This window comes from Amblyomma mixtum, chromosome 4 (genome assembly GCF_055824585.1).
Source record: "Amblyomma mixtum isolate Tamu chromosome 4, ASM5582458v1, whole genome shotgun sequence".
Lineage (NCBI taxonomy): Eukaryota > Metazoa > Arthropoda > Arachnida > Ixodida > Ixodidae > Amblyomma > Amblyomma mixtum.
Window position 1 is genome coordinate 84029012 of NC_143015.1, and position 21474 is coordinate 84050485.

At 45.3% G+C, this 21474-nt stretch overlaps 4 non-coding genes across 4 annotated transcripts; 2 read left to right on the top strand and 2 right to left on the bottom strand.

The window, feature by feature from the left end:
* The first annotated feature begins 1904 nt into the window (after positions 1-1904).
* Positions 1905-1977, top strand: TRNAA-AGC (transfer RNA alanine (anticodon AGC)). The gene has a single exon. It is a non-coding gene; the product is annotated as a tRNA-Ala (tRNA).
* A 700-nt stretch (positions 1978-2677) lies between these two features.
* On the bottom strand, positions 2678-2751 carry TRNAT-AGU (transfer RNA threonine (anticodon AGU)). The gene has a single exon. It is a non-coding gene; the product is annotated as a tRNA-Thr (tRNA).
* Positions 2752-15652: 12901 nt separating this feature from the next.
* Positions 15653-15725, top strand: TRNAA-AGC (transfer RNA alanine (anticodon AGC)). Its single transcript has one exon. It is a non-coding gene; the product is annotated as a tRNA-Ala (tRNA).
* Positions 15726-16148: 423 nt separating this feature from the next.
* TRNAT-AGU (transfer RNA threonine (anticodon AGU)) lies at positions 16149-16222 on the bottom strand. Its single transcript has one exon. It is a non-coding gene; the product is annotated as a tRNA-Thr (tRNA).
* Positions 16223-21474: the final 5252 nt, after the last annotated feature.

A 21474-nucleotide genomic window follows, 5' to 3' on the forward strand; every position in this document is an offset into this window, starting at 1 on the left:
AACTTCCGTCTTACTGATAAGTCTCACATTAGTTTTTCTTTCTAGCAGTAACATTTTGACAACTAAATGCAGAGATCTGTTTAAAAGATTTCTTGCCTTGTTCCAAAACGAATGGAGAGATTGCGATTGAGTCTAGGCAATCAGTGGCAACCATTTCGCACTTGGGGGCATTGTCAAGTACGCAGAAAAATGATAAGCTATTCACAATAGTAGTATTGTTAGTAAATACATTTTTTTTTTCACGAATTACATTTGCTACTCGCGACACACAACCGCTTTACCATGGCAGTGAAACCTGCTGCACTGATTATGATTTTTCCCTGTCTAATTCAATTGTTTATCCGGAAATGACGCGGATAAGGCCGCCTTTTGATGTCTAAAGCTTTGCAGGACATGCAACTAATCCCGAAGCGCAAAATACATTCAGTTAAGTCTATCATGATAGAAAAGTTAGGAAAAAAACACTTTTTTTCAAGTAAATATTTTGCGTATATATTGATCAAGCAGCGCTTAAAGCCGGAGTTTTTTAAGGCATCGCAAGCTAGTTGCTCCTGCACTCTCCAATTGACCACCGCAAACAAAACAGCCTGAAGTACACTTTCAGATGTAATTTTATGTAAGCAACTATTTCCTGCGGACATGTTATCTGGGTTGATGAAAACATTAGCTTAGAAGCCTGGTCTTACGATGGGATACCAAGGAATTCCAGTGTTTTCAGCTACCTCCAGGCAAGTAACGATAGACGCAAAATACGGCGGGCCATGGACCCAAGAAAAGATTAAACTTCAGAGCGGCGACTTTTAATATTATATAGATTTTACGGCTCTCGTTTGCAAAAAAAGATGGCGAAAATCGCGCATCCGCCCTCGACACTTTGCCTCGATATCACTGACAGGAGCTCATTCCTAAACATGTGTAGAGTCTAGTTTAATCATTCATCAAAATCACAATTATCGGCGCTGTCCCATTTGGGCGCGAGCAATATTACTTTTCGTGATTGTTTTCTGCAGAATGCTTCGAACCTGGTCGCATTTTCTTTGGATCGTGTTCTTTGACGTACCCCTGAAAAAGAAGTTCTTGGCTTATTTGTTTACCAGAAGTTAGCTGCCAGTGTTAATGGCCTGGGCGAAGGCTTGAAGCCGTGGGCTTACTGTTATTGTCTGTGAAACGTAGATGTCAAACTGCTAAGAATTGCGGGACGCATTAGGAGGGAAAGACAATAAAACTTTGTCATTCCATTCCAGAAATAGAAGTCATTCGATGCTCTTGGTTCTGGATAGTAGATGAGTATGCTAAGAACGGGTTACAACGAATTAATTTAGAGTCGAAACGGGGCCTCATTGGCTGAGAGAATGAATAAACTGTCGGGGAGACAAGAAAAAAAAACTGCGATGTGCTAATGAAAATGACGCAGGGTGCAGAATACATTGTGGGAAGACTATGACCTCCATCAACACGAGCTTTGCAGTGACCGCGATGTCATTTCCCAGACTAGTTCGTTCGGAATAATTCTGAAGATTACAGCGCAAACCGAGGCACACACAGAATTAGAGGAGAGAGAAACTCCGGTGTTCCGTTTCATGTAATTCGGTCAGCGAGTATCTCGTTTGGAACTGCAAGCTTAAATAAACCCTAATATCTGTGAAGGGGATGTTAATACCCGCTAACCCTTTTATTTCACTATCTACTTTTTATTCACCCACTCGACTTTAAGTGATGGTTCTCGGGAATAGCTGTGAAAACCAAAATGCCGCTTTGCGGTCGTTAATGCGTTTAAACGCTACTCAGGATCTCGATGGGAACCGGTTTCTTCGGACTTCTTCGGCTGCCGTCGTTCGACCTAGATTTCTTCACTGTGTTTCCCTGCTCTTCGCGTATTCCGGTTACGGCGGTGTGCTTGTACGGGGGGTGTAGCTCAGATGGTAGAGCGCTGGCTTAGCATGCGAGAGGTACTGGGATCGATACCCAGCACCTCCACGATTGTTTTTATAATTTTCTTGCCTTGTTGAGTTTTTTAGTGCCTATGCATGGCTTAGTAAACACGTCTTCCTTTGACCCTCTATTATAAGATGCCGACCCTGCTGCACTTTTAGGGCAGTAGTTATGAGAATTTTTTCTTTAGTAAATCCCAAGCGGCCCCGCTGAACCTAAGCGATGAGAGATTTTCAGATGAAGGGAATGGATGGGCCGGAAAGAAGGCACTGGTTCTGAGTGGAAATAAGAATAGATGGATGTTGGGATCCGTTACCATACGGCATGGCCTGGTGATTGTTGGCGTGAAGGCTGAGAGGATGACGTGGGAGCATAATATATCGCCTGTAGTTTTTGGTGGTCCGACCATTTGGACGGACGCTAACGATGACGGACGGACGGACGGACGGACGGACGGACGCGAACTAGCTGCCGTCGCGGCTCGATAGTTTTGTTATTTGTCTACTGGCCCGAAAGTCATCGGTTTGATACCAGCCATGGCAGTTGGATTTCAATGGAGCCGAAATGCCGGAGGCCCGTGTACTATGCGATGGCAGTGTACGTTTAAGAAACTCAGGTGGACGAAATTTTCCGATGCCCTCCAGTACGCCGTCCCTCATAGCCTGAGTCGTTTCTGGACGTTAAACCCCATAAAAGGAAAACCAAACATTTGATACAAAACCGGTAGACTGCAAAAACTTAATAAAGGCACCGGCGAGATTCGAACTCACGATCTCCTGTTTACTAGACAGGCGCTTGAACCAACTAAGCCTCAGCGCCGATGTTAGGCGAAATAATTTCTGCAATATTCGTGGACTGTCGCTAAACAGAAACGTTGCCTCCTTTAGACGTAGTCTTTGTCAACGCTGCGGCTCGCAGTGCATACTAAGTATCTGAAGCGAAGGAAGGAGGAAAGAAACAAGAATGAACTGCTTACTGCAATCGGATTTCCAATGGAAGCCACGCGCTTTGAACGCCTGCTATGGGCAGTCCGAGAAGTGCTGATTAAGATCAGTGGCAGCCATTGGTGGTAAAAGAATAACGTTTGTGGCTCACTATAGACGCACAGGTTCCTGAATGGTTGCGTAGTTTCGGGAACGAGCGTGCGCTGGTGACGTTTCGGCTGGCACGCAAATGATTACTTTGGCGCGGCGAAAGATGCCGGCAGGTGTGTGTTGTTTCGAACGAGTGTGCGAATAGTATTCAAGCTCAGTACTGCTGAGTTTTTGCTAGTTGCTTCCTAAGGTTAGGCTCGGAGTGTCGTACCTTTGCGTGCTTGTAAATTTCATGCTCACCGCTGCATCTTGGCCGCGGTTCCCTCATTTCGATGGAGACAAAATGCAACAACGCTCTTGTACTGTGCGGTGTCACAGTTGCTGTGTGGCGTAATTTCTGAGAGCCAATCAGAACCGTCACAGTGATCTGGTAGACCGCAAATGGTTATGTGATCTGGTAGCACCATCATCGAAAGCACCGACGCGAAACGGTAGGAAAATAAAAACAAGAAAGGCTCCGTCGAGTGGGATTCGAACCATTGACATATGGATGTCCGCATGAAAAAAAACCTCTGCAGTCCATCGCTCTGCGAACTGAGCTATCGACGGGACACTCTCTAGCACTCTGCCTGCTTCGCTTCGTTAGTGGTTTGCCGTGTGACATAGCTGCGGCACTCTGCGGCAATTTATTAGCAGTAATTTCGGCATATCCGCTCTGCTGAGAAAGACGTACTTGAATGAAAACGAAACAACTCATTTTATTACTTTAATTCATTATCTGTTTTTTTTTTTCAGGGATATGCTTATTTTTTGTATATATAGTAAACCTTCTGCGAACATATCGTAAGAAACCATTATCAGCACGTCTACGCATAGCTGTCAACAAAGTTTAAAAATCCGGGGATCGGGTGAGCAAAGCGAAACCAAAGGAAAGACATTACGCCCGGCAGTAATGACTAGCGTGTTCACTGAACAAAGAGCGTGAGGATAGCCTCTAGACTGTAATTTAATAATGTAAGAAGTTTCCAGCTGTGTTTTCAGATTGTTGATTATATATTCACGTTTGTTTTAACAATCATCACTCATTCTAGAGGCCCGTACTGTGCGATGTCAGCGCACGTTAAAGAACCCCAGGTGGTCGAAATTTCCTGAGCCCTTCACTACGGCGTCCCTCATAGCCTGAGTTGCTTTGGGACGTTAAACCCCACAAACCATACCAAACATGAAATGATGCTGTGACTCGTTTAGCATGCAGGAACGCATTAAACGGCTACACTTTCATCCGTCTTCGTCCTCAGACTTTTGTCCGTCCGTATGTCCACGCCAGAACCAAACGACAATATCCACCTGGGTCGCTAAAATTGCCGCGTGCAGAGAAGAGGAAGTTGAAAGAACCACATGAGAAAGAAAACATTGAAAGAATGGGTGCCTCGCAGGACGCACAACCGCCGAAGCATTTGCGGCAGCAAGAGACACCCCCAGTATCTCATCCACTTCACCTTCTGTGGAGGCTGTAGAAGCTTACGCAAATAATAATTTCTCAAATAATAATTATCTTACGATTAGTGCTATATCAACAAGAAGAGCTTTGTTAAAAACTGAATCTAATTCCATGCGAAGTGAAGCCCGGGAGGAAAGTAGGGATTTATATAAAATACACTGTACGAAAGAGATATTTCATCAGCCAGTGAATGTACAATATGAAGAAAAAGAGTGACTTTGAAAACACTGCTGCTTTTTATGTGTTCGGAGCTCACAAACTTCGTTCGTTTTGAAGTGCTACTGTCGATCCTAGTTATAACGAAACGGGTTATAACGAAACAATGAATATAGGGAAGGAATTAGGATTCCACTAGGCAGCTCTGTTAACAAGAGCTATAGCGAAGCTACGGCTATAATGAAATAATCACTAGACCACTTAAACTTTGTCATAACGAGGTTAAACTATGTTTTGTGTTGCATTCTAACAAAAGTTCGAAGCCTCCGTACCATTTGCTTGAGAGAGCGCTCGAACTCAATTGTGAGCATTAAACAGCACACAGAACAGCACTGATCATTGAACGTACCTGTGAAAATATTGAACGGCACGCATGTGTTACTGCACTGGGGTAATCTGTGCGTAGAAAGGATATGACCGTTAATTTTTGACGAACGAATCTGCAAAAGAGGCGATAGAGAGACCCGTGCTAATAGAAGAAACTAAATTAGTACCATTGCACTTAACGCACTAAAAACTTCTTTGCCAGATGCGTAGATGGGAAACTAAAGTTTCGCTCATAATTGTAACGACAAAGGCTGAGTGTCCCGGTCTTCCGGGCATGCTTGTACGAGCAGTTTTTTAGATACATTTTTTTTATGAGTCTATTATAGTCGAGTTGGAAGTGGAACGATATGTATTGATGCAACCGATTCCATGTGCGTGTGTGCATTTATACCTACTTTACGGCGAGTGTTTTGTTTGAAACTGTTTCGCTTAGTCATAATATCCCAAGCTCGCACCCATTCACATCCGGACTGTAAGCGACGTAGAGACAGAGGGTGACAAAATGGCAACGTTTATGCAGAAACGATCGAATGTCGACATGGATTGAAGAGCGACTGTTGTTTATTTGAAATATGCGGAGAAAAAAATGCACATGCACACAAATAATGGAACGCCTATGGTTGTTCTAAGAATATCTACGGACTTATCAGGACAGGGGGATGGTTTTGCTTTTAGTGTGTTATATGAGGTAACCGGAAATATAAGATAAACAGCACAGGCTGCAGTGGACGCGCCGCGGGCCGTCAGGAACCTCTGGCGCTTATCTCTGAACCAGCATCAACGCAAAGCTCAGTCCTCGGCGGCGCGGGAGGTGGAAAAGCTGGCAGGGATTCAGGAAGTCGCGGATGAGAGTGCTGTATTCACGGTGAATTCGGGCTCACGGAGCACACTTTCGCATGCTATTCGTTAGATTTTGCGGGCCTTCGCTTGCAGCGAATAAAAAGGGCGACGCTAAGGCGGTCTTGTCCGAAGAGCCTGCGTAGGACCACATTCGTGGCACTCGACAACTTTCCAATTCCCTCCTGAGCGTTTAAACTCATAATTAAAAAAATTAAATCTCTAATGTAGATGTTGCATTCAAGCAGGCGGAATAAACAAAATGCTTACTAGCGCTTTACATATAAGTCATAACATGCGCCTCATTTCAGTTCGAAAAAGGCTTTTGCAATTTTTGAATTTTGATATGTTTAGCCCTGCACACGCTGTATATTTATGCTCCGGCGCTGATGCCACACGCTCATATTCTGCTTTAGCTACTGTTTTCCAGTTAAGAATAAGCGAGTGTCATCCAACATTTTTGAATATTGCGCAAGCTATGAGTATACACACGTCGAGATCGATAGAGTCCATCATCCTAACAGAATAAAAAATACTCAGGAAATATATCCTAAGGATAAATCGCGTTAACCTTAGAGCTTCTTCTGGAATTTTTATGTGTGATTGATATCGTATGATCGATCGTACAGTACCTAGCTGTTCCCAAGCGAGGCGTTTAAGCGAGAACAAAAAGCAAACTTTGTAATTGAGCTTGAAGAATGTCCTAGTATGGCATTTCGAGTTATGTGCGCTATGAAACAGTGGAAAGCGCGGCGTCACAACACAGAAAAATAAACTCCGTCGAGCCGGATTCGAACCAGCGACCTATGAATGTCTGCAATGAGAGAGCCTCTACAGTCCACCGCTCTACCATCTGAGCTATTTTTTTTCGCTTTAACATGGTATTTATTACAGTGATGTAATGTTCTATGTACATGAACTATATACAAGCCATTACGAAAACAATGTTAAACAATACATATTGAAAAGACCATGCACTAGAAAAGGGGCAATGCAGAGCACATCATTAATAGTGAGTACCACTCCGGTTCGTACTCAGTCTGGGCATACACGTCTCTTAGATTAACAACCATTCGACTGATGTGATCCTTTGTAGACACAACAGGTTCACGGTGTCTGTCCATCATGCGGGTCTTCCAGAGGCTGTGCAGTCCAATCAGAAAGAACATGTCCAGGGGTTCATCAACAAACGGCAGCGCAGTGAGATAGCGAACATAATGTGGAGTCAGATGAATTCTTTTTTTAAATGTGCGTTGCAGGATATCCCAGAAGAGTACTGCATCTTTGCAACTGATGAAACAATGCTCAATTGTTTCTGGTTCATCACAAAGGCGGCAATTAACGGTAGACACAAAAATGCCCTTTTTCTCTAACCATGTTCTAACGGGGAACGTACCGGTGTTTAGCTTAAAGAAAAAAGGTCTTTGTACACGGCGAGACTGGCATCTTACGTACTCTTTTGAGTACGTCATGCCCCGGTAAACCAAAATACAGAGAGCGGTACATGGGCGGAGGGAAGAGCATACTAATCAAATCCTTATACAACTTTTTCCTCGACACTAAGAAAAGGAACTCAGGAGAAAAACGAACAAGTAGGAAACGGACAGCAAAATACACCTCTTGCATTATGCCCCACAAACACGGACGGTCACAAACATTGGAAGACACAATGAGGTTGGGTAAAACATGAACTAAATTTGTTTGCAGGAATGAACGTACTATTGGGTGTGTAGTGTCACGGAAAAACATGAAACGTGACACTATCTGTCGGACATACAGGTGAACTAGACCAAGGCCGCCAGCGCTAACAGGCCGAAAAAGGTTATCACGCCTCATGGATTCAAAAGACGAATCCCACACAAAAGTAGCGAAAACCCAGTGAAAACGTTGGATAGGAAGTCTTGCGCAATAAATAATTTGCAGTACATATTATATTTTAGTGGCGAGAAACAGATTACAGGTGGTCGCCCTGCCAAAAATTGAGAGGCCATGGGGGACAAACGTTTGAGCATTGCGCTGAAGAAATGACACGCGGTCCTTCCAATAATGTGCGCTATGCTTATAGGCACTCAAAGAGACGCCAAGGTACTTTGGTGGCCTGCATGTCCATGTTATACCAGCATATTCAGCAGGTGTCGAACCCCAGCTACAAAACTAAGGACCGCAACTCTTAGAGCGATTAATCCGACTTCTTGACACCGAACCAAAGTCCTCCGTTAAACGAATAACCTCATCGATGCTTGGCTTATTAGTACAAAAAAACGCAAGGTCATCTGCATAAGCCAATACCTTCAGTTCGTGGCCCATTATTCGGAAACCACTGACAGCTCTACTGTTTATAACACTTATGCAAAGTGGCTCCAAGTATAATGCGAACAGGAGAGGAGAAAGTGGGCACCCTTGTTTCACCGAAGACTTAATTGGGACTGGTTGCGAGAGACAGCCATTAACAATCAAGCGCGTGGTACAGGATTTGTAACAAAGGCGTATGCCAGTAGAAAGTATTGAACCGAGATTGACGTGATTTAAAAGTGCAAAAAGAAATGAATGGCACACTCGATCAAATGCCTTTTTCAGGTAAATTTGCAGCAATGCTAATTGTTCTTGAGCGTCACTGCAATACTGCAACACCGTACGCGCTACATGTAGGTTAGACTGTATTGATCGTCCCCGCAAGCCACATGTTTGATGAGGCCCAATCAAAGTAGACATTGCAAGCTGCAGCCGATATCACAGTACTTTAGCAAAAATCTTATAATCTACATTAGAAAGCGTGATTGGTCTGTAGCCATCTACAAATCGAAGTTTTTCCTTATCCTCGGTTTTTGGTATAAAGACAATATGACTTTTCGTAAATCACTGAGGCAGAAATTCAACATCAATACTTGTCTCAAATATTTGGAGCAGGACAGGGGCTAGAACGGATTTAAATGCCTTGTAAAATTCTCCTGAGAGGCCGTCAGGCCCCGGGGTTTTCGAAAGCGGCAATTGATCAATTGCAACATGCAATTCACCCAAGCTTAAAGAGCCACTTATTGCTTTGCACTCATCCTCATTGAGTGGGTTAATCATGGACACCAATCGCGCTATATGATCATCATCAGCAGTGCTAGACGTGGCAGTGAACAGACAGCTATAGTGGTTTTCAAACTCGGTAACTATGACATCTGTACTTGTGACCCAGGCACCACCACAGTACAGCTCAGAAATTCGCTTAGCAGCCAAATGACGACGCTCATCCAGCAAGGCCTGTCTAGTAGCCTCCTCAGAGTGCAGAGCCAACACCACCTAGGTGGTGATGGCAGAGCACGGTTGCTGCGGGATCGTATACGGGCCGCACGATAGCGTTCTGCATCAAACTTCTGAAGGTTGCACTTAACAGCACCAATTTCCTCTGTGTACAAGCCAGGAGCCTTATATTCAAGCGCATGCAGATTATAAAGACTCTGAAGTAACCGTTTCTCCTCACCATGCTTAAGATAAGACATCACGGAGCCGATTTCAATAGCTATGCTACGAACTTCAAGCTTAAACATCTCCCAAGCTGTAAATAATGGGACATCCATGACCAAGCAAGATTCCAAAGCTGTCATCAGTCGCTGCTGAAAATGCTCATCATTTAGAAGCTCGGAATTAAGCTTCCACAGTTCCCACTGCGGCTGAAATTTGGGAAGGGCGCATTCTCCAATCCGCGCAATGACCATAGCATGATCTGAGAAAGAAACAGGCTTGATATCACATGAAATGTGCCGCTTAAGGAGATCTACGGAAACGTAAATGCTATCAAGGCGTGAATGTGAGGTTCCTCTGATGTATGTGAAGGCGGATGACAATCCGGCATCAATTAAACCTGCGTTTTCGGTAATAGACAATAATATATCAGAGCTCTTATCGGCGTTCTGGTTAGGACCTATGCGATCGCGTGGGTCGCACACACAGCTGAAGTCACCCATGAAAACGACATAACGATCACATCATAGGAGAGTTGCAATGTCATGAAAAAAAAACTGCTCGTTGCACCGGATTATTTGAAGCATACATATTGATAACCCTCCACTACTCGACATGCAGTCGAAAGTCACAACATATCAGACGCCCTTGTATGTCAACCTGGTATTTAAAGTCAGAAATAGGTAGACTCTTCTTTAAGGAAAGAAAGCAACCTGCCGAAAGACCCACTGAGTGCGACACACAGACGTTGTAATCTGTTAGGAAAGGTCGCAGGGCTATATCTGTATCCACTTCACTTTCTATCTTAGTTTCTTGAATAGCGACAATGTCTAGCCGATTGCCCCAAAGCAATCGGCGTAACTGTACCTGTTTCTGCCTTGAACGGAGTCCACATATGTTGAGTGTTGCGACAGTCAACTGCTGGCTAGACGCCATGGTAGCTAACTTGAGCTTCAATCAGGCATCCACGATGTCTGGGGGCATCACTCCAGAAGGTGAGACCTCCCTAGAGTTGACGCCCTTTCTCCTTGATCTGGAGCGTCAAGGAGGTTTCTTATTCTTTGACTTTCGACGGCGGGACTTGTGCTTGGCGGGGACACTGTCCTCCTCAGAGGAGGCAGAACTCGGAGACACACCGCGCTTCGAGGCCACACTTAAAATTTGCTCATCGGCTTCACAGTTGCCGTCGAGGAGTGAAGTGCCAGGTTGGCACACTGTTACCTGTGGGGCACATCCGGCAGGAGCCTCAGAAGATATAGCAGTGCAAGCACTCGGCGCCGGAGCCACACCGTCGTCCTTGTCTTCCTCTGGCACAGCACAGGCACGTGCGCCAAGAGAGCCATCACAGACACTGCATATAGCTGGAGCCTGCTCCGCCAGGCATCGACGCTCATCATCTGCAGACAGCTGCTCCATCTGTGAAGGCTGGGTAGGCTCATGCTGCACAGCAGGAACGGGGCCAGTCAGCGGGTCATTAGTCGCTGAGTCAATGGTCGCAACGGCTGGCGCGCCACCAGCAGCATCCAAAACTTCTTTTGCGTCCATCAAGTGCTCCTGCAAAGCGTCGTCCATGGCACGGGTGCCACCGCGTAGCTTATCAGCATACGACACTACGCACTCCTCTGTAGTAAGGCCGAAACGCCGACAATCATCACACCGAGGAGTGCGGCAATGACGGCGTATATGGCCAACCTTGTGTCAACGGAGACACAGTGGTGGCCTTCCTGGCACTAAAACCAGACATTGTACACCGCAAATTGTCAAAATGTGAGGCACGTCGTTGACAGTGACGCCATCAGCAAGAGTCAAGGCAACGTCTCGATTCAAGGTGCGCATGCCCTCCATTTCTGGAACCCTCCAGTGCTCCACTGTGATGGACGTAATCGTTCCGCAAGCGCGAAGGGCGTCCCGAATGTAAAAATCTGCAAGATGTTCTGGGAGCCAAAGTATCTTGAGCTTTACTGTCTTCGGTTCCGGGTCAATCACTACACAACGGCGGTTTTTCACTTGTAACTCCTGAGTGCTCACGAGCTTAGCTTTCGCTCGTGAGCACTCAGGACTTAGAGCTGATGTCACAGAGGTCAACGACACCCTGTAAGGCATCTCTAAAGTCCTGGGCACGATACGAACGGCCAGCAAGGTCCGCATGCAGAAATACGGAGTTAAAAACCAGCTTACAAGCAGGCAGACGGGGAAGAACAGTACGGTAAGTATTACTGGCAGCAGAAGCCGCAACAGTACCTCGGCCTAGGGCAGATTTATCCATTTCTGCGGAGAGCATCAAAAACGCGACCGTTCGGAACGCCGTCTTCGTCTTTCTCCTCAACTGAGCTATCGACGGAATAGGCGAGGAACGTTTTCCGCCTAGCCTGGGCGGTGGCGATTCGCATGTGTGACCTAGATAGGCAAACTTGAGTTACCAGTCTGTCTTGTACGGCGTGCTACGCCTATTTCCCGCATGTCTTATCTACTGTCTGATCAAATTTTTTTGTAGCGTGAGCTACATTGGCCACAGTCTCTCCGTTTCGCGTGCTCTCTTGCTCAACCACACTGCGCATGCGTGAGGAGCAAGTGAGGTCACTACGCACAGCTGGCATGGCTCGCCGCGCGCGCTCGCCGCTGCGGGCTACTGCGCATGCGCGAGGAGATTGCGCCGCGTGTATAAATGTGGAGGGATACAGAGCTACTACGCCGTGTTCCTTGGAGGAAAAACGCCAAAGGCAATGAACACAATGAACGCCGACGGCCTATGGCTTCAGCGCCGCGTTTCTGGCACAAACTCGTCAATGCCTGTCGCCCACATCTCTCTGTCTAATCGCCACACGTACCTATAAGCACGATTGAGGCGTGCACTGACCCAGGGAGCCAGTTATGCGCATTTCCTTTCCTTACAATGATCGGAGTGTAAAACGTTCTCAACGCCCGCGCGAATGAACACAACGAACGCCGACAGCCTATGCTTCATCAACGAGGAAAACAAGAAGAGAAACCGTAAGAAATAAAAAAACGCTTCACAATTGATACTGCACATGGTCTCGTCTTCAATTTAGTCATAGTTACACGTACCGGAATTTCAAGGTTTAGCACGGGGGAAACCAAGCTAATAACAACAAGATTAACCAAGATATATCAACACCTCACGCTATATATATCCTGGCATAGCAGAACTAAGCCACTGCCAATTTTTTTTGTTTGAACTTCCGTCGTTCTGGTTAAGTCTCACAATAGTTTTCTATTCTGGCAGTAACATTTTGTGAACTTAATACAGAAACCTGCTTAAAAGCGTTCTTGCCTTTATCCCAAACGAAAAGAGAGATTGTGACTGAGCCCAGGCAAGCAGTAGCAAGCATTTCGCACTTGGGGCATTGTGAAGTACAAAGAAAAACGATCAGCTATCAACAATAGTAGTGTTGTTACCAAAGACAATTTTTCAGGCAATACACTCTCATGTGTTAAGATTGCTGGAGGGCTTTGATAAGATGAGGCATTTAGCCTCCCGCTGCATACGCGTACGGGTTTTTTTAGGGGTTATCGTGATGTCTTTTTTGATTTGTCGTTTATTTGGTTCTTATATATCTAATCATTCGAGATATAAAATTCAGTTGTTAGATTGCGCTCGTGTCGTCTCTTGTTTCTTCCACTGCGTCCTGTGTTTCGCGCTGCTTTAAGATGAATACACTTGCTACCCGCGACTCAAAACCGCTTTTCCATGGCAGTGAAACCTGCTGCTCTGATGACGATTTTTCCCTGTCTAATTAAGTTGTTTATGAGAAATTGACACAAATAAGGCTACTTTTGGCGTCTAAGGCCTTGCAGGACAAATGCCGAGCCGCAAAATGCACTGAGTGAACTCTATCATGACAGGAAAGTTATGAAAAAAACACATACAACACAATACAATACAATACAATTTATTCACCACTTTTTCATACACACAAGTCTGTTGGTCACCCTAAGCATATAGCTCTTGTTGGCTGACCCGGCAGTTGGTGGATGCATGATCAGTAAACTTGTTATCCAAAGCAATGATAAGATAGCAGGATTCTGCCCTGCTCGTCACGAAAAAAAAGATAAAAATGAGAAGAAAAGGAAAAAGGCCCGTAATACATGAAAAGCACATCTAAGATGGCAAGACACATGAGGTATGCAAAAAGGAACTGTTCACACTTGCAAAACCATAAAACACGTAATTCTTGCATTGTTGCTAAGCGCCACATCCAGAAGCTTTCCGCCATTGTTTTCCGTTGTTTAGTATAGCACAGGTCGTTGTTAAGTTCGTTAAATAGCGCAGAGGCATAGTAGTTTCTAGTTTTTTTTCCCCCGTAGTTTGTGAAAACTCTTGGCTTAATGTATCTTTCTATTTTCCTGAGGGTGACTTCGTTGTGTACAGGTGCTTTGAAATCACTTGCAAAATAGTGTCTCGTAACTACCGAAAACCGAAACGTCTCGCGTACCTTGAGTATGCCTATTTCGGAGTACTTCTCTTTTGTGTAGGCCATGCGTAAACCTGTGCCATAACTGATACTATTTACTATTCTTTTTAATAGTGTATCAATCGTTTGCATTTTGTATTCTGAGCATGAGCCATATAAAGTGGCTCTGTAGCGTTAAACAGACTCCACGAATGCATTATATATTGTATTTCTTAAATTAAGAGGACAATTCCACCGCAGGTTGTAAATTAAAACCACCGTATTTCGTAACTTTTTTCGCAAGTACTCGATATGGTTATTCCATATAAAGTATTGGTCCAAAAAAAGGCCTAAATATTTAACCACTGACTCATGTTTTGGTGGCACACATTTACATCATTTACAAGTGCCACAAGTAGAAGTGCGCAAGTGGAAAGGTCGAGTGAGGGTAACCGGCTTGTGTGAATTTCTTAAACATAAAAATGTTGTTTTCTGAGGATTGACGAAAATACAATTTTTGCCAAACCAGTCCATGATTTCATGTATGTCTTTTTGAAAACGAACACATCTTTTCTCGAAATCCTTTGTATCAAGAATTATTGCAGTATCATTTGCATATTTATAAATTTGATTTATTGTGTTAAATTTGTTTAGTAAATATTTTAAGTAAAGTTAAGTACGTTAAGGAGAAAAATCTACAACAGCTCAACGTGGTTGGTACTCACCGATGGGAGAGAAATGTGGAGGCTAACACAGAGGGTTCAGCTTAAGTTAAGAACAACGCAGCGAGCTATGGAAAGAAAAAATGATAGGTGTAACTTGAAGCGATCGGAAGCGTGTGGAGTGTATGAGGGAACAAACGCGGGTTAATGAAATCCTGGTCGAAATCAAGAGGAAGAAGTGGGCTTGGGCAGGGCATGTAATGCGAAGGCAAGATTACCGCTGGTCCTTAAGGGTAACGGAGTGGATTCCAAGTGAAGGCAAGCGTTGCCAGAAAGTTAGGTGCGCGGATGAGGTTAAGAAATTTGAGTGTATAGGGTGGCCGCAACTGCAAAGGGCAGGATTAATTGGCGAGACATGGGAGAGGTCTCTACTCTGCAGTGGGTGCAGTGAAATTGATGATGATGATGGTTTTGGAGTGCACGGGTGCTGTCCTGGTTTAGTGTATTCGAAGGCTTGAAGACGTAGGCTTCCTCTTAGTGTCTCTGAAACATAGATGTGAAGCTGCTAAGAACTTCGGGAGGCCTTAGAAGAGAAAGACAATAAAAAATGTATAATTCCATTCCAGAAATAGCAGTCATTCGATGCTCTTGGTTTTGAATAGTAGGGAAGTATGCGGACGAGTGGTTACAACGACCAAATTTGCAGTCGAAACGGGGCCTCATTGGCTGAGAGAATGAATAAATTATCGGGGATACAAGAAAAAGAACTGCGATGTGCTAATGGAAACGATGCAAGCTGCAGAAGACACTCTGGGAAGGCAATAACCTCCACTAATACATACCTTGCAGTGTTCACGAAGTAATTTGCCAGACAAGTTAGTTCGAAATAATTCTGAAGAATACAGCGCTAATCGAGGCACACATAGAATTTTAGGAGACAAACTCCGGTGTTCCGTCTCATGTAATTCGGTCAGCGAGTATCTTGTTTGGAACTGCAAGCTTAAATAAACCTTAATATCTGTGAAGGGGATGTTAATATCCGCTAACCATTTTATTTCACTATCTACTTTTATTCACCCACTCGACTTTTAGTGATGGTTCTCGGGAATAGCTGTGAAAACCAAAATGGCGCTTTGCGGTTAGTAATGCGTTTAAACGCTACTCAGGATCCCGATGGAAACCGGTTTCTTCGGACTTCTTCGGCTGCCGTCGTTCGACCTTGATTTCTTCACTGTGTTTCCCTGCTCCCCGTGTATTCCAGTTATGGCGGTGTGCTTGTACGGGGGTGTAGCTCAGATGGTAGAGCGCTCGCTTAGCATGCGAGAGGTACTGGGATCGATACCCAGCACCTCCACGATGTGTGACTTTTTGCATTGTTGAGTTTTTTTATTGGCGGCTTCCTTTGACCCTCTATAAAAAGATGCCGCATCTGCTGTACTTTTAGAGGAGTAATTATGAGAAATAATTTGTTCTTTAGTAAAATCCCATGTGGCCCAACTGAACATAAGCGATGAGAGATTTACAGACGGGAGGGAAGGGAGGGGTCAGAAAGAGGGCACCGGTTATGAGTGGAAATAAGAAGAGATGTACGTTGGGGTACATTACCTCCACTAGCACAGCTAATCGGCTCAACATTCGAAATTTTGGTGGTCGTAGGTGGCCGAAATTTTCCGAAGCCTTCCAATACGTCCTCCGTCATAGCCTGAGTCATTTTGGGACTGAACCCCTTAAAACGAAAACCGAACATATCCGGCAGCGTGCAAAAAGAAAGTAAATCAGGCACCGGCGAGATTCGAACTCACGATCTCCTTTGTACTAGACAGGCGCTTTAACCAACTAAGCCACGGCGCCTTTTTTTTTCTTCAACATGGTATGTATTACAGTGATGCAATGTTCTATGTACATGAACTATATACAAGCCATTATGAAAACAGCGTTAAACAATACATATTGAAAAGACCATGCACTAGAAAAGGGGCAATGCAGAGCACATCACTAATAGTGAGTGCCACTCCGGTTCGTACTCAGTCTGGGCATACACGTCTCTTAGATGAATAACCATTCGACTGAAGTGATCCTTTGTAGACACAACAGGTTCACAGTGTCTGTCCATCATACGGGTTTTCCAGAGGCTGTGCAGTCCAATCAGAAAGAACATGTCCAGGGGTTGATCAACAAATCACAGCGCAGTGAGAAAGCGAACAGAATGTGGAGTCAGATGAATTCTTTTTTTAAATGCGCGTTGCAGGATATACCAGAAAAGTACTGCATCTTTGCAACTGATGAAACAATGCTCAATTGTTTCTGGTTCATCACAAAGGCGGCAATTAACGGTAGACACAATCTAACGGGCAACGTACCGGTGTGTAACTTAAAGAAAAAGGTCTTTGTACACGGCGAGACTGGCATCTTACGTACTCTTTTGAGTACGTCATGCCCCGGTAAACCAAAATACAGAGAGCGGTACATGGGCGGAGGGAAGAGCATACTAATCAAATTCTTATACAACTTTTTCCTCGACACTAAAAAGAGGAACTCAGGAGAAAAACGAACAAGTAGAAAACGGACAGCCAAATACACCTCTTGCATTATGCCCCACAAACACGGACAGTCACAAACATTGGAAGAAACAATGAGGTTGGGTAAAACATGAACTAAATATGTTTGCAGGAATGAACGTACTATTGGGTGTGTAGTGTCACAGAAAAACATGAAACGTGACACTATCTGTCGGACATACAGGTGAACTAGACCAAGGCCGCCAGCGCTTACAGGCCGAAAAAGGTTATCACGCCTCATGGATTCAAAAGGCGAATCCCACACAAAAGTAGCGAAAACCCTGTGAAAACGCTGGATAGGAAGTCTTGCGCAATGAGTAATTTGCAGTACATAATATATTTTAGTGGCGAGAAACAGATTACAGGCGGTCGCCCTGCCAAAAATTGAGAGGCCACGGGGACAAACGTTTGAGCATAGCGCTGAAGAGTTGACACGCGGTCCTTCCAATAATGTGCGCTATGCTTATAGGCACTCAAAGGGACGCCAAGGTACTTTGGTGGCCTGCATGTCCATGTTATACCAGCATATTCAGCAGGTGTCGAACCCCAGCTACCAAACCAAAGAGTGCAACTCTTAGAGCGATTAATCCGACTTCCTGACACCGAACCAAAGTCCTCCGTTAAACGAATAACCTCATCGATGCTTGGCTTATCAGTACAAAAAAACGCAAGGTCATCTGCATAAGCCAATACCTTCAGTTCGTGGCCCATTATTCGGAAACCATTGACAGCTCTACTGTTTATAACACTTATGCAAAGTGGCTCCAAGTATAATGCGAACAGGAGCGGAGACAGTGGGCACCCTTGTTTCACCGAACACTGAATTGGGACTGGTTGCGAGAGACGGCCATTAACAATCAAGCGCGTGGTACAGGATTTGTAACAAAGGCGTATGCCAGTAGAAAGTATTGAACCGAGATTGACGTGATTTAAAAGTGCAAAAAGAAATGAATGGCACACTCGATCAAATGCCTTTGCCATGTCAATTTGGAGCATTGCTACTTATTCTTGAGCGTCACTGCAATACTGCAACACCGTACGCGCTGCATGTAGGTTAGATTGTATTGATCGCCCCCGTAAGCCACATGTTTGATGAGGCCCAATCAAAGTAGACATTGCAAGCTGCAGCCGACTTGACAGTACTTTAGCAAAAATCTTATAATCTACATTAGAAAGTGTGATTGGTCTGTAGCCATCTACAAATCGAAGTTTTTCCTTATCCTCGGTTTTCGGTATCAAGACAATATGACTTTTCGTAAATGACTGAGGCAGAAATTCAACTTCAATACTTGTCTCAAAAATTTGGAGCAGGACAGGGGCTAGAACCAATTTAAATGCCTTATAAAATTCTCCTGAGATGCCGTTAGGCCCCGGGGTTTTAGAAAGCGGCAATTGATGAATTGCATCTTGAAATTCACCCAAGCTTAAAGAGCCACTTATTGCCTTGCACTCATCCTCATTGAGTGGGTTTATCATGGACACCAATCGCGCTATATGATCATCATCAGCAGTGCTAGACGTGGCAGCAAACAGAGAGCTATAGTGGTTTTCAATGACATCTGTACTTGTGACCAGGGCACCACCACAGTAGAGCTCAGAAATTCGCTTGGCAGCCACATGACGACGCTCATCTAGCAAGGCCTGTCTAGTAGGCTCCTCAGAGTGCAGAGCACGGTTGCTGCTGGATAGTACACGGGCCGCACGATAGCGTTCTGCATCAAACTTCTGAAGGTTGCACTTAACAGCAGCAATTTCCTCTGTGTACAAGCCAGGAGCCTCACATTCAAGCGCATGCAGATTATAAAGACTCTGAAGCAACCGTTTCTCCTCACCATGCTTAAGATAAGACTTCACGGAGCCGATCTCAATAGCTATGCTACGAACTTCTAGCTTAAACATCTCCCAAGCTGCAAATAATGGGACATCCATGACCAAGCAAGATCCCAAAGCTGTCATCACTCGCTGCTGAAAATGCTCATCATTTAGAAGCTCGCAATTAAGCTTCCACAGTTCCCACTGCGGCTGAAATTTGGGACGAGCGCATTCTCCAATCCGCGCAATGACCATAGCATGATCTGAGAAAGAAACAGGCTTGACAGCACATGAAATGTGCCGTTTAAGGAGATCTACGGAAACGTAAATGCGATCAAGGCGTGAGTGTGAGGCTCCTCTGATGTATTTCAAGGCGGATGACAATCCGGCATCAATTAAACCTGCGTTTTCGGTAATAGACAATAATATACCAGAGCTCTTATCAGCGTTTTAGTTAGGACCTGTGCGATCGCGTGGGTCACACACACAGTTGAAGTCACCCATGAAAACGACATAACGATCACATCCTAGGAGAGTTGCAATGTCATGAAAAAAAGCTGCTCGTTGCACCGGATTATTTGAAGCACACACTTTGATAACCCTCCACGACTCGCCATGCAGTCGAAAGTCACAACATATCAGACGCCCTTCTATGTCAACCTAAGTAAAACTCTAGTTTGGGCGAGTTGGTTCATGTTTGAAAGAAAAAACTGGTAATGGCGCAAAAAACGGAGACACAGAAGGCACACAAAAGACAGGACTGACGCCAATAATATACTCAACTCAAATAATGTCAACCTGGTACTTAAAGTCAGAAATAGGTAGATTCTTCTTTAAGAAAAGAAAGCAGCCTGCCGAAAGACCCACAGAGTGCGACACACAAACGTTGTAATCTGTTAGGAAAGGTCGCAGGGCTATATCTGTATCCACTTCACGTTCTCTCTTAGTTTCTTGAATAGCGACAATGTCTAGCGGATTGCCCCAAAGCCATCGGCTTAACTGTACCTGTTTCTGCCTTGAACAGAGTCCACATATGTTGAGTGTTGCAACAGTCAACTGCTGGTTAGACGCCATGGTGGCTAACTTGAGCTTCAATCAGGCATCCAGGATGTCTGGGGGTATCACTCCGGAAGGTGAGACCTCCCTAGAATTGACGCCCTTTCTCCTTGATGTGGAGCGCCGAGGAGGTTTCTTATTCTTTGACTTTCGACGGCGGGACTTGTGCTTGGCGAGGACACTGTCCTCCTCAGAGGAGGCAGACCTCAGAGACACGCCGCGCTTCGAGGCCACACTTAAAATTTGCTCATCGGCATCACAGTTGCCGTCGGGGAGGGAAGTGCCAGGTTGGCACTCTGTTACCTGTGTGGCACATCCGGCAGGAGCCTCAGAAGATGTAGCAGTGCAGGCACTCGGCGCCGGAGCCACACCGTCGTCCTTGTCTTCCTCTGGCCCACGCACAGCACAGGCACGAGCTCCAAGAGTGCCATCACTGACACTGCATATAGCTGGAGCCTGCTCCGCCAGGCATCGACGCTCATCATCTGCAGACAGCTGCTTCATCTGCGAAGGCTGGGTAGGGTCATGCTGCACAGCAGGAACCGGGCCAGACAGCGGGTCAGTAGTCGCTGAGTCAATGGGCGCAACGGTTGGCGCGCCACCAGCAGCATCCAAAACTTCTGTTGCGTCCATCAAGTACTCCTGCAATGCGTCGTCCATGACACGGGTGCCACCGCGTAGCTTATCAGCATACGACACTACGCACTCCTTTGTAGTATGGCCGAAACGCCGACAATCATCACACCGAGGAGTGCGGCAATGATGGCGTATATGGCCAACCTTGTAGCAACGGAGACACAGTGGTGGCCTTCATGGCACTAAAACCAGACATTGTACACCGGCAAATTGTCAAAATGTGAGGCACGTCGTTGACAGTGACGCCATCAGCAAGAGTCAAGGCAACGTCTCGATTCAAGGTGCGCATGCCCTCCATTTTTAGAACCCTCCAGTGCTCCACTGTGATGGACGTAATCGTTCCGCAAGCGCGAAGGGCGTCCCGAATGTAAAAATATTCAAGGTGTTCTGGGAGCCAAAGTATCTTGAGCTTTACTGTCTTCGGTTCCGGGTCAATCACTAGAGAACGGCGGTTTTTCACTTGTAACTCCTGAGTGCTCACGAGCTTAGCTTTCGCTAACGCTGTCTTGCATGTTATCATCCATACGTGAGACATCTGAAACTGTCCGATAGAGCTGATGTCACAGAGGTCAATGACACCCCGTAAGGCATCTCGGAAGTCCTGGGCACGATAGGGACGGCCAGCAAGGTCCGCATGCAGAAATACGGAGTTAAAAACCATACCAGCAGGCAGACGGGGAAGAATAGTACGGTAAGTATTACTGGCAGCAGAAGCCGCAACAGTACCTCGGCCTAGGGCCGATTTATCCATTTCTGGTTGGTTGGTTGGTTGGCCTCAAGTAGAATGGCACATACCCACTACGGGGGAGTGGCCAAGACACAGGCGGTGAACTGTTGGAATGATTAGGAGTTTTAGAGGAAAAGGAGTATTAATAGGGTATAGGGTGAAAGATTGGACGACGCAACGAAAGGGGTCCTGTTAGCTGGGAGATCGAAGATGGGTCGACGGCTTTGTGTGCAAATTTGAATGCATCATATGGAATGGTTCAATTTTGTATTGACTGAAAGAGAGACAGAAAAATAATAATAATAAAACAAATA